Source organism: Bos mutus, chromosome 1 (genome assembly GCF_027580195.1).
Source record: "Bos mutus isolate GX-2022 chromosome 1, NWIPB_WYAK_1.1, whole genome shotgun sequence".
Classification (NCBI taxonomy): domain Eukaryota; kingdom Metazoa; phylum Chordata; class Mammalia; order Artiodactyla; family Bovidae; genus Bos; species Bos mutus.
In genome coordinates, this window is record NC_091617.1 from 34,856,938 (window position 1) to 34,871,527 (window position 14,590).

Here is a 14,590-nt window from a genome sequence, read left to right on the forward strand (position 1 = left end):
TTACTATTGATTTGTATGAGTTTTTAAACATATATGGGATTGTTGTCGTTTTTCAGTAGCTAAGTTGTGTCTGACTCTTTGTGATCCCGTGGACTGCAGCATGCCAGGCTTCTCTTCCCTATCTCCTTCCCTATCATATCCTTCCCTATCTCCAGGAGTTTGCTCAAATTCATGTGCATTGAGTCAGTGATGCTACCTAACCATCTCATCCTCTGCTGTCCCCTTCTCTTTCTGCCCTCCACCTTTCCCAGGATCAGGGTCTTTTCCAGTGAGTCGGCTCTGCGTATCAAGTGGCCAAAGTACTGAAGCTTCAGCATCAGTCCTTCCAGCGAATATTCAGGATTGATTCCTTTAGAATTGACTGGTTTGATCTCCTCGGGACTCTCAAGGGTTTCTCCATTTGAAAGCATCAATTCTTCGGCACTGAGCCTTCTTTATGGTCCAACTCTCACATCCATACATGACTAATGGAAAACCCATAGCTTTGACTACATAGACCTTTGTTAGCAAAGTGATATCTCTACTTTTTAATACGCTGTCTAGGTTTGTCATAGATTTTCTTCCAAGGAGCAAGAGTCTTTAAATTCGTGGCTGCAGTCACTGTCCACAGTGATTTTGAAGCCAAAGAAAATAAAACCTGTCATTCTCCACTTTTTCCCCATCTATTTGCCATAAATTGATGAATCGGATGCCATGATCTTAGTTTTTTTTGAATGTGGGATTTTAAGCCAGCTCTTTCACTCTCCTTTTCCACTTTCATCAAGAGGCTCTTTAGTTCCTCTTCACTTTCTACCATTAGGGTGTTATCATCTGCATATCTAAGGTTGCTGGTATTTCTCCTGGCAATCTTGATTCCAGCTTGTAACTCATCCAGCCCAGCATTTCACATGATGTACTCTGCATACAAGTTAAATAAGCAGGGTGACAACATACAGCCTTGATGTACTCCTTTCCCAATTTTGAACCATATCAAATAAATACTTTGCAAGTATTTTCTCCCATTCAGTAGATTGTGTTTTCATTTTGTTGATGGTTTCTTTTGCTGTGTAGAAGCTTTAGTTTGATGTAGTCCCACATATTAATTTCTACTGTTGTTGTTGTCATTGCTTGTGGTGTCAAATCCAAAAAAATCATCACCAGAATTCACATAAAGGAGCTTCGCCCAGTGCAAGTGTCAGTCACTTCAGTCATGTCTGATTCTTTGTGACTCCATGAATCGTAGCCTGCCAGGCTCCTCTGCCCATGGGATTTTCCAGGCAAGAATACTGGAGTGGGTAGCATTTCGTTCTCCAGGGGATCTGCTCAAACCCAGAATCAAACCCAGGTCTCCTGCATTGCAGGCAGATTCTTTACCATCTGAACCACCAGGGAAGTCCATGCAGGAGCTTACTGACAATTCTTCTAAGAGTTTTATGGTTTCAGGTCTTTAATCCATTTTGAGTCCTCTCACCTGAAATGAATTTGTTGTAGGCAGCATACAGTGGCCCTTGTTAAATTCATTCAGCCATTCTTCTGATTGAAGAAATTAGTCCATTTACATTTAAAGTAATTATTGATAGGTAGTACTTATTGCTGTTTGATGTTTTCTGGCTCTTTTTGTAGATCCCTAATTCCTTTCTTTGCTTGCTCTCTTCCTTTGTGGTTTGATGACTTTCTTTAGTGGTACGCTTAGATCCTTTCTCATTACCTTTTGTGTGACAGTGGCCACAGGACTGGAAAAGGTCAGTTTTCATTCCAATCCCAAAGAAAGGCAATGCCAAAGAATGCTCAAACTACTACACAATTGCACTCATCTCACATGCTAGTAAAGTAATGTTCAAAATTCTCCAAGCCAGGCTTCAACAGTATATGAACCAACTTACTGATGTTCAAGCTGGATTTAGAAAAGGCAGAGGAACCAGAGATCAAATTGCCAACATCTGTTGGATCATCGAAAAAACAAGAGAGTTCCAGAAAAACATCTACTTCTGGTTTATTGACTATGTCAAAGTCTTTGACTTTGTGGATCACAACAAACTGTGGAAAATTCTTCAAGATATAGGAATACCAGACCACCTAACCTGCCTCCTGAGAAATCCGTATGCAGGTCAAGAACACTGGACATGGAACAACAAACTGGTTCCAAATTGGGAAAGGAGTACATCGAGGCTGTATGTTGTTACCCTACTTATTTAACTCATATGCAGAGTACATCATGAGAAATGCTGGACTGGATGAAGCACAAGCTGAAATCAAGATTGCCGAGAGAAATGTCAATAATCTTAGATATGCAGATGACTCCACCCTTATGGCAGAAAGTGAAGAAGAACTAAAGAGCCTCTTGATGGAAGTGAAAGAGGAGAGTGAAAAAGTTGTCTTAAAATTCAACATTCAGAAAACTAAGATCATGGCATCTGGTCCCATCACTTCATGGCAAATAGATGGAGAAACAATGGAAAGAGTGAGAGACTTTATTTTGGGGGGCTCCAAAATCACTGCAGATGGTGACTGCAGCCATGAAATTAAAAGACACTTGCTCCCTGGAAGCAAAGCTATGGCTAACCTAGACAGCATATTAAAAAGCAGAGACATTACTTTGCCAACATAGGTCTGTCTAGTTAAAGCTATGGTTTTTCCAGTCATGTATAGATGTGAGAGCTGGACTATAAAGAAAGCTGAACGCTGAAGAATTGATGCTTTTGAACTGTGGTGTTGGAGAAGACTCTTGAGAGTCCCTTGGACAGCAAGGAGATTCAACCAGTTCATGCTAAAGGAAATCAATCCTGAATATTCATTAGAAGGACTGATGCTGAAGCTGAAACTTCAGCTTGGGCACCTGATGCAAAGAACTGACTGATTGGAAAAGACCCTGATGCTGGGAATATTGAAGGTGGGAAGAGAAGGGAACAACAGAGGATGAGATGGTTGGATGACATCACCAACTCAATGGACGTGAGTTTGAGCAAGCTCCGGGAGTTGGTGATAGACAGGGAAGCCTGGCATACTGCAGTCCATGGGGTCTCAAAGAGTTGGACATGACTAAGCCACTGAACTGAACTGAACTGACCATAGATTTTAGCTTTTCACTTACCGTGAGGCTTACATATAACAACTTAATTTGTAATATAACTGCATTTATTACTCTTATGTTTACTCCTAAAGGGTATGTTCCTGCCTTCAAGAATGTCATTGTTAATATGTGAAACAGTTACATGAATCTGTTCTGTGGTTAAGGTAGACTAGAGATAGACTGGGATGTAAATTACTCTGAAGTGTATGCTCTAAAGTAAATTGCTCTGGTGGGCCCAACACCATTGGCATTACCTGGAAAGTTGATAGACAGGTAGAACCTTAGCCCCCAGCCCAGGCCTGCTAAATCAGAATCTGAATTATAACAAGATCTCCAGGAAACTTAACAAGCAGTACTCTTGAAAGTAGTTCTACCATGTGTGTAGTTCTATCAGAGAAACCAGTCCTTTCTTCACTTTGTATTTGTTTAACTGCTATCCAAATCAATGAGTGCTTTAACATGAAGGACTCCCCTCTTTCTCTAACTCCTGTGATTGTTTTCTGCACGGTTAATTTTGCAAGTAAATTATATGCTGTTCTATTGTTTGTACTGATTTCATTGGTATGTGCTGGTAGTACATAAAGTAGCATCATATATATATATATATATATTTATTTATTTGATTAGATTGATTAGTACATATAATAGACATGGCTGCCATATATGGCTTACTAGGTGGAGCTAGTGGTAAAGAAAAGTGAACATGGAAGTGTTAGTCCTGTCCAGACTCTTTGCAGACCTCATGGACTATAGCCCATCAGGCTTCACTGTCCATGGAATTCTCCAGGCAAGAATGCTGGAGTGGGTTGCCATTCCCTTCTCCAGGGGATCTTTCTGACCCAGGGATTGAACCCAGGTCTTCTGCATTGCAGGCAGATTCTTTGCCATCTGAGCTACAGATGGGAAAGAAAGGGAAAGGAAGTCAAAGTCAAAGTCACTCAGTTGTGTCCAACTCTTTGTGACCGCATGGACTATACAGTTCATGGAATTCTCTGGGCCAGAATACTGGAGTGGGTAGCCTTTCCCTTCTCCAGGGGATCTTCCCAACCCAGGTTGAACCCAGATCTCCCTGATTTTAAAATTCTGATTATCCTGATTTTAAAATTCTTTTATAACTAGTGGCTTAATATTACTACCTTGTTTAACAGTTCTCATTGGTATGATAAGCTGCTAGGAGATAGATTATATCACTTTATCTTTGAACAACCCTGCATGATTTGCCCATAATAAGGCACTTAATATTTACCAAATCAAATTTTAGAATTTGATTTCTAATCACACAGTGAAAGCATATTAACAAAAGTATAATGATCTCAGGAAATGCATTTATATTGCTTTTATGTCCTTGGAGAAACCTGAGAATGGCTCAGCAGTGCTTGATGAACTAAAAAGCCGCTGAAGATGTGATATCCCATATACAAGCACATGAGAAGCACAGGGTTTCTAGAAACTAGAGCATGTTTGAAACCTGCCATGACTCTGCCTCTCTTTTGTTGCATTTATGTAGGCCCATACCACCAAGCTTTAGCTTATTGCAGTCAGCCTAGGCCTTATTCTGGTGAAAGCAACAAATGCTGAATTATATATACTCAATTTTCATTTTTTTAATTCCAAGTCTAGTCCTCAATATAACTGAGAAAAAATAGATACCTTGATGTGTGTTTTATTATCTAGAGACCAAAATCATGAATATTTTTAATTCCTTGGCCCATTAATAATCCATTAGAAAGCCGTAGACTCCAAACCCAACAAATAACAATACAATAACAAAACAATACAAAAATAACAAAACAATAACAAAAACAGAAAGGTCTGAACATATAATCTTTACTAAAAACATGGTTCTTAAGGATGCAATCTTTCAGACATGACCACTTATACAAAGTTATACTTGACGTGAAACACAACTTAGAAAATTTCAAAATGCACTGCATAGATATGGAATTTTGCTTAGAAATCTGTATCATAATTAATCTGAATATGTAATTTTGCATAAATAATGTTTTTAGGTAACATGATTTTTTTAAAGTGAAAATGGAAAAAAATTTATGAATTGTAGGTAGTTGTGAAGTCAACTGTCTAGATTGAAACCAATAACTATAGCTTTTATCTTACTATACCAGTTAATAAGTACAGGGTACTTCCGTAGTGTGTAAATATATGAGTGCCACTGAAATACTGGGTGGCAGTTTTTGTTATTTAATTGAGGCATAACATACATTGAATTGTAATTTTGGGAGAACACTAGGAATTCTTTCACTGTCCTTTCTCTATGAAACTCTGACATCAGGCCACATCTGTATTCAGACATGCCTCCTTCTTTGGCATTCACTCCCCACCCCCATCAGTTTTTATTTCCTGAATCCAAAGTCATTCTTGGTTACTTTGATAAACTAACCTATTAAATGAATTTTATGTTAACCTTTCCCCTCTCAGCATCACTGTCGTCATAAATACACACAGCAAATTGTCCCATGTATTTTTTTCAGTTTTGTTAAGATCCAGGCTTAGAATCAGAGAAGAATATTGAATTTATCTCTATCAGAGTTCAGCAGTTGTTTCCTTGAGTAAGGACATGGCATAATAATTGGAATATTTCAGTGTTGTGCTCAGAAACCTCTAGACTCATAAAAATGTGAGAAGTTGAATAAATAACTGCAGACGAGAATGCCAGAGTGACTACTTTGACTTACATGTAAAATTGTATCATCAATTTGGAACCCATTGTACCTAAGAAAGTATAAAATTTTGGCTTTTGCTTGTAGGCAAAACATTGAGAACATATCTTCACTTGTTTTACTAGGAATTTGGTTTATTAAGAACATTTTTCACTCTTATCACTGTGCATACTATATCTATTTTGAATGAAGCCCAAATAATTACATTTTAAAGTAAAGCTCAAAAAGTTAGGACCAGTTAGAAGAAAAAAGAAAAATCATTTCCTTTATAAAGGGCTAACTTTCCATTAATATAGCAATAGCCAATGGCAACCCACTCCAGTACTCTTGCCTGGAGAATCCCATGGACGCAGGAGCCTGGTGGGCTGCCGTCTATGGGGTCACACAGAGTCGGACATGACTGAAGCAACTTAGCAGCAGCAGCGGCAGCAGCAGCCATTACTAACTTTAACCTGTATAGGTACACAAACCATTTTCTGCCCTTATATAGGGTAACAATATTCAACATGCCTTACAGTCTTTATTATACCAGGTTTAAATTTCTCTTGCTAAAGTTTAAGGCCATAGAGCTAATAAATATTTTAGAAAACACAAAAATAACTCTTTGCTATTGCACTGTGAAAATTAGATGGTGAATTCCTTTCCATAGCTCTTCCAGTTAAATAAATTTGTGTTTTCCTTTGTTGATTTTCATTTTTATCTGCTGTATTTTTAGGCACACTTTGACTTTTTTTTCCTCTGAATTATTTTTAGATGAATGCTCTAGGAATTACATCCTTAACTTTTCACATACTTCTTGGAGTTAATGTAGTATCTTTGAACATAAAACATCAAAGCCATATAACCATGTTGGTTCATTTACTCCTCCATCCTTTATGTGTTTCATATGTATTACATTTATATATGCTATAAATTCATTGCTATAATTCATTGCCACAATTCATTGCTATAATTTCTTTTAATCAACTATTGTATATTTTAAATAAATTAGGAAGGGAAGGGCAAGCTTTTTATATTTACCAGCAAATTTACCATTTCTGATATGCCTTATTCCTTCTAGAGGATAAAAGTATCATTAAGACTGCCTTGGTGGCTCAGGAGGTGAAGCGTCTGCCTAAAATGCAGGAGACCCAAGTTCAATCCCTGGGTGGGGAAGATCCTCTAGAGAAGGAAATGGCAACCCACTCAAGTATTCTTGTCTGGAAAATCCCATGGATGGAGGAGCCTGGTAGGCTACAGTCCATGGGGTCAACAAAGAGTCGGACATGACTGAGCGACTTCACTTTACCATTTGCCAGAAGAATGTCCTATAGCATTTTTCTGTAGTACATGTTTACTTACAATGAATTTTATTGGTTTTCTTTTATCTGAAAATGTCTTTAACTTGACTTTGTTCTTTAAGAATATTTTCAATAGATAAAACATTCTTGGTCTGCACACCACCAGTCACAGGCAATTTTGAAATCCAAACAAGCAAGCTCTGTTTGTTTTCAATGCTGGGGGATGGTCCTTTGTGATACAGAGCAGCACCCTTTGGAATCAATGTGCCATCCTCTGAGTAATCCTTCCTTTTGTAAAGGTATGTATTTGCAACTGAGTAGTGTTATCATCCTGTATCTTGCCTATAGAGTTTTGGAAGTCCAATAGCCTTCCTTTATTTTTTACATTTTGTACTCTCTCTGTTGTTTTAAAATTCAAACTGCTAGTGTTTCTGCTGTTATAAAATTTCCAAGGACGTTATGGTTGGCGCTATTGGTAAAGAACCCTCCTGCAGGAGGAGACTTAAGAGACACAGATTGGATCCCTGGGTGGGGAAGATTCCCTGGAGGAGGGCATGGCAACCCACTCCAGTATTCTTGCCTGGAGAATCGCATGGACAAAGGAACCTGGTGGGCTAGATTCCATAGGGTCACTAAAGAGAAGGACATGACTGAAGCAACTTAGCGTGCATATGGATCTCCTATGTGTCACACAAATTTACTGCATAAGACAAGAGGCTCCTCCACATATCTTACCTAGAAACCATCACTTCAAAGGTGATCTACTGTCTTCTTGCTTTCATTATCTGTGATGTAAACTGAATCATTGAAAGTTACTCTTTCATACATAATATGTCAGTTTTTTCTGACTTCTCTACATGTCATCTTCCTCTAACTTTATCTTCTGCTGAGATGGCTAAAGGGATTCCCAAGTGACTCAGTGGTAAAGAATCTGCTTGCCAGTGCAGGAGACAAGGGACATGGGTTCAATCCCTGGGTCAGGAAGATCCCCGGGAGGAGAAAATGGCAACCCACTCCAGTATTCTTCCTGAAAAAAATCCCACAGACAGAGAAGCCTGACGGGCTACAGTCGGTGGGATCTCAAAGAGTTGGACATGATTAAGCATGCACACGTGCATGAGGGGCTGAAAGGATCTGAATCATACACAATCTCTTTAAAGAACCTTTTACATGAATGAATTCCATGACCTTTAAATCTTTCTGGAAGCATTAGCAAAAGATTGTCTAGCTACACTCTCACTTGTTTTCTTTTTACTAGAACACATTTTCCTGACAGTGAATGTCTTAATTTTGGTGTCTGTTGCAATCTGGATGGATGGAGAATATCCCAAGTCGTCAAATCCTGATCCTTGTTGTATGACAGTTTGTCATTGTTGTGTCTCTGTTCTCTCACATTTTACTCTAAGAAGCAAAAAGAAATCAGGCCACAGCTTTGGTCATTTGACTGGAAATCTTCTCAACTCAATATTTGAATTCATTATTTACAAGTTCTATTCTCTATATAACTGTAGAACACAATTCTACTTACGTTTTCTGCCACTGTAATCCCCTTTTTTTTCCAGTTTCCAATAACATGTTGCTTATTTCCTTCTGAGTCTTAGCAAGGTGATTAACATCCATATTTTTACTAACCAGCTGTCAAGGTAATCTAGACATTTCCTGAAAATTTTTCCAGGCTTAATCCATTGCCCAAATCCAAGGTCACTTCTACATTTTAAGGATTTATTACAGCACCACTATACTTCCAGTACCAAAATCTATATTAGATTTCTATGCCTTGTATAAAACATGACTACAAGCCTAGTGAGCTAAACAATGCACATTTGTCTTACAGTTCTGGACATCAGAAGTCCGAAATGGTTCTCAGTGACATAAAACAGAGGTGTTAGCAAAACTGCATTCCTTTCTGGAGCCCCCTCCCCCATCTTTTTATTTATTTATTTATTTATTTTAATTGGATGCTAATTACTTTACAATATTTTGGTGGTTTTTGCCATACATTCACATGAATCAGCCATGGGTGTACATGTGTTCCCCATCCTGAACTTCCCTCCCACCTCCCTCACCATCCCATCCCTCAGGTTCATCCCTGTGCCTGACAAAGAATTAATCTCAAAAATATACAAGCAACCCCATCTTTTTTTTTCTTTTTTCTTATTATCTTGAAACCAATCTGATTTTCTTTGGCTCATGGCCCATTTCTGTTTTCAAAGCCAGCCATGGCTGGTCTAGTCCTTCTCATAATGCATCATCTGAAACTGACTCTACTGGTTCCTTCTTCTGCATTTTGGGACCCTGTGACTACATTGGACCCATCCATATAATCCAGAAAAATTTTCCTTTTTTAAGGTCAGATGACTAGCAACTTTACTTCTGTATGGTACCTTAGTTCCCTTTTGTCATATAACTTAAACATATTCATAGTTTCCAAAGATTGGGATATGGACATCCTTGAGAGGCCATTATCCAGCTATGAGCATAGACTCTGCAGTCTGTTCCTTCTTGGTTTCTTAAATTCCTTAAAACTCAGTGTCTTCATACATAAAATGGGAGAATAAAAGTAGTTAATCTTCAGGGATGTTTTAAAGATTAAATGAGATAATGAGCTTAAAGTGTTTAACACAGTACTTAGTACAAAATAAGCACTCAGGAAATATTAGCATCTACAGTTACTATTATTTTAGAAGGAACTAAAGGAGATAGAATGACTAAATTTACAGTATAAAAAAATTCATATTTTTCATCCTAAAATATGTTATTCCCCAATTGTAATGGAAGACTATTTCATTTTTAGATTTTAGGTTGTTCCAAAAAGACTTTGGCATTTCTAAAACATAAAAGATATAATGTTATCATTTTAAGTAGAGAAAATTGTCTTTTTTCCTCCAAAGTAGTTCAAGTTTTTATTGAGTAGAAGGTGAAAAAAATCAAATATATCTGGGCTTGAGATGCTACAAGGAAAATGTTAGTTGAAAAGTTCTTCAAAAATGAGGCTATCCTGTTTAATAATCCATACTACAGCAAAATTGGTTATTTCCTTTAAATGAGCCCATGTTTGATGTTTGACAATTACCATTTGATTATTTAATAAATGGAAACCTATTGTGCTGAGTAATTGCCAGCCTGCTGAGTCTGATAAGTGAATTTCTGATATGAAAATGAGATTAATAATTTAACTGTGATTTAGACATTATAAGCTTTGAATTTAGATCACATGTCTTATACCAGGGACCTCTGTTAAAAACAGAACTTGGATTTCATTGAAATAATAAAATAGTTTAAAGTCTCCTTAACATTTCCTTGTATCAAATTATCAAAAGACAATTATGGCAAAGATGATCTTGTGATTTTAATGGTAGATTTAGAATATATGTAGTCTCAAGTTTAGGAGAGGACCACCTAAGACTCTGTACACACCTTAATCTTGTTGGCAACCCCACCCTTTTGAAACTTTGCAGAAGGAATGAAGATTGTTACTGCTTTGATCCTTATCACACAAACCTGCCTGACTATGTAACCTCTCCCTATTCACTGCCAGGGGCGGTGCACAGTTCTTGAGTGTCTAGCCTCCTGTGTTCCCCCTTTACCAGGCAAAGTAATAAAACCACTCTTTCTTTCTCCTCCATTAAAAAAAAAAAAAAGAATATGTAGTTCTTACATTTTATGAACCCTATATCCTGAACTGTCAGGCAGAGACCCAGGTAATATAATGTAATCATAAATAACACCCAGTATGCTCCTTTTAAAGAGTTTGTGTTATCCAATCAATAAGGCAAATCCTGTCTTAGTTGATGAGGAGTTTGGTCTCTGTGACATCTCAGAAGCAAAAATAATTAAAGATGGTACTTAGTATATTAAGACAGTTAAATAAGATTTATTCCTAATTTTAAATATATACTTTAAAACAACCTCAAACATACCTGAGGGCAAATAATTGATTAAAATTTTCAATCTTCATAAAACTCATTACTACTTATATCCATTTTGGATACTCTTCAGTTCAGTTCAGTTGCTCAGTCCTGTCTGACTCTTTGCGACTCCATGGACCGCAACACGCCAGGGCTCCCTGTCCATCACCAACTCCCGGAGTTTATTCAAACTCATGTCCATTGAGTCGGTGATGCCATCCAACCATCTCACCCTCTGTGGTCCCCTTCTCCTCCTACCTTCAATCTTTCCCAGCATCAGGGTCTTTTCAAATGAGTCAGTTCTTCACATCAGGTGGCCAAAGTATTGGAGTTTCAACTTCAACATAAGTCCTTCCAATGAACACCCAGGACTGATCTCCTTTAGGATGGATTGGATGGATCTCTTTGCAGTCCAAGGGACTCTCAAGAGTCTTCTCCAACACCACAGTTCAAAAGCATCAATTATTCAGCGATCAGCTTTCTTCATAGTCCACCTCTCACATCCATACATGACTACTGGAAAAACCATAGCCTTGACAAGACGGACCTTTGTTGGCAAAGTAATGTCTCTGCTTTTTAATATGCTATCTAGGTTGGTCATAACTTTCCTTCCAAGGAGTAAGCGTCTTTTAATTTCATGGCTGCAGTCACCATCTGCAGTGATTTTGGAGCCCCCTAAAATAAAGTCTGTCACTGTTTCTACTGTTTCCCCATCTATTTGCCATGAAGTGATACGACCAGATGCCATTATCTAAGTTTTCTGAATGTTGAGCTTTAAGCCAACTTTTTCACTCTCCTCTTTCACTTTCATCAAGAAGCTGTTAGTTATTTTTCATTTTCTGCCATAAGGATGATGTCATCTGCATATCTGAGGTTACTGATATTTCTCCTGGCAATCTTGATTCCAGCTTATGCGTTTCTCATGATGTACACTGCATATAAGTTAAATAAGCAGGGTGAGAATATACAGCCTTGACGTACTCCTTTTCCTATTTGGAACCAGTCTATTGTTCCATGTCCAGTTCTAACTGTTGCTTCCTGACCTGAATACAGATTTATCAGGAGGCAGGCAGGTGGTCTGGTATTCCCCTCTCCTGAAGAATTTTCCACAGTTTGTTGTGATCCACACAGTCGAAGGCTTTAACATAGTCAATAAAGCAGAAATAGATGTTTTTCTAGAACTCTCTTGCTTTCTTGATGATCCAGCAGATGTTGGCAATTTGATCTCTGGTTCCTCTGCTTTTTCTAAAACCAGCTTGAACAACTGGAAGTTCACGGTTCATGTATTGCTGAAGCCTGGCTTGGAGAATTTTGAGCATTACTTTACTGGCGTGTGAGATGAGGGCAATTGTGTGGTAGTTTGAGCATTCTTTGGCATTGCCTTTCTTTGGGATTGGAATGAAAACTGACCGTTTCCAGTCCTGTGGCCACTGCCGAGTTTTCCAAATTTTCTGGCATATTGAGTGCAACACTTTCACAGCATCATCTTTTAAGATTTGAAATAGCTCAACTGGAATTCCATCACCTCCACTAGCTTTGTATGTAGTGATGCTTCCTAAAGCCCACTTGACTTCATATTCCAGGATGTCTGGCTCTAGGTGAGTGATCACACCATCGTGATTATCTGGGTCGTGAAGATCTTTTCTGTACAGTTCTTCTGTGTGTTCTTGCCACCTCTTCTTAATATCTTCTGCTTCTGTTTGGTCCATACCATTTTTGTCCTTTATTGAGCCCATCTTTCCATTAAATATTCCCTTGGTATCTCTAATTTTCTTGAAGAGATCTCTAGTCTTTCCCATTCTGTTTTTTTTCCTCTATTTCTTTGCACTGATCACTAAGGAACGCTTTCTTATCTCTCCTTGCTATTCTTGGGAACTCTGCATTCAAATGGGTATAATTTCCTTTTCTCCTTTGCATTTCACTTCTCTTCTTTTCTCAGGTATTTGTAAGGCCTCCTCAGACAGCTGTTTTGCCTTTTTGCATTTCTTTTTCTTGGGGATGGTCTTGATCACTGTCTCCTGTACAATGTCATGAACCTCTGTCCATAGTTCATCAGGCACTCTGTCTATCAGATCTAGTCCCTTAAATCTGTTTCTCACTTCCACTGTATAATCGTGAGGGATTTGATTTAGGTCATACCTGAGTGGTCTAGTGGTTTTCCCTACTTTCTTCAATTTAAGTCTGAATTTGGCAATAAGGAGTTTATGATCTGAGCCACAGTCCGCTCCCAGTCTCGTTTTTGCTGACTGTATAGAGCTTCTCCATCTTTGGCTGCAAAGAATATAATCAGTCTGATTTTGGTGTTGGCCATCTGGTTATGTCCATGTGTAGAGTCTTCTCTTATGTTTTTGGAAGCGGGTGTTTGCTATGACCAGTGCATTCTCTTGGCAAAACTCTATTAGCCTTTGACTTGCTTCGTTCTGTACTCCAAGGCCAAATTTGCCTGTTACTGCAGGTGTTTCTTGACTTCCTACTTTTGCATTCCAGTCCCCTATAATGAAAAGGACATCTTTTGGGGATGTTAGTTCTAAAAGGTCTTGTAAGTCTTCTTAGCAATCCTTTAAAGGAACAAGTATAGATAATTTTGGAGGTTGCAGTTTTCCGGAAGTTAATAAGTAACTGCAAGAGAAGAGACAAATCTTTATAGGATTCCAAATTGTATATGTAGATAACTACTCAATCTAGGAGGTGAAGCTTAGTCGCCACCCTTTCTGTTGAGTGAGGGCTGGATTTAGAATACAATATCAAAAGGGAAAAATAGTAACTTCACAGTGGACATACTTAGAAAGACTATTTAACTTAGTGATTAAAATTAATATTACCAGAAATATCATTTGATGTTGTTTAGTCGCTCAGATGTGTCCGACTCTTGGTGACACCATGGACCACAGCATGCCAGGTCTCCTTGTCCCTCACTATCTCCTGGAGACTGCCCAAACTCATGTCCATTGAATTGGTGATGCCATCCAACCATCTTGTCCTTTGTCGTCCCCTTCTCCTCCTGCCTTCAATCTTTCCCAGCATCAGGGTATTTTCTAATGAGTTGGCTCTTGGTATCAGGTGGCCAAAGTATTGGAGCTTCAGCTTCAGCATCAGTCTTTCCAATGAATATTCAGGATTGATTTCCTTTAGGATTGACTGGTTTGATCTCCTTGCAGTCCAAGGGACTCTCAAGAGTCTTCTCCAACACAGCAGTTTGAAAGCATCAATGCTTTGATGCTAAGCCTTCTTCATGGTCCAACTCTCACATCCATACATTACTACTAGAAAAACCATAATAGATATCATATATCCTCTGAAAAGATGAATACATGATATGGGATGAGAAGAGCACTTCTCACTATTTCTAATTACTCCAAAATGAACTTTTTTTAAAAAAAAAAGTTCTCACGTACTAATGCCGGTGTTAGGACTAAGCTGAGTTCCTACTGAAAGTATTCCCCCCACTATACCTCAACGCAATTATTTCTTAATGCCCAGGAAAAATATGTGTGCATACATACACTGGGGCTTCCCTGGTAGTTCAGAGGGGTAAGGAGTCTGCCTCCAATGTGGGAGACCCGGGTTTGATCTCTCAGTGGGAAAATCCCCTGGAGAAGAAGTGACAACCCATTCCAGTATTCTTGTCTGGAGAATCCCAATGGGCAGAGGAGCCTGGCGGGCTACAGGCCATAG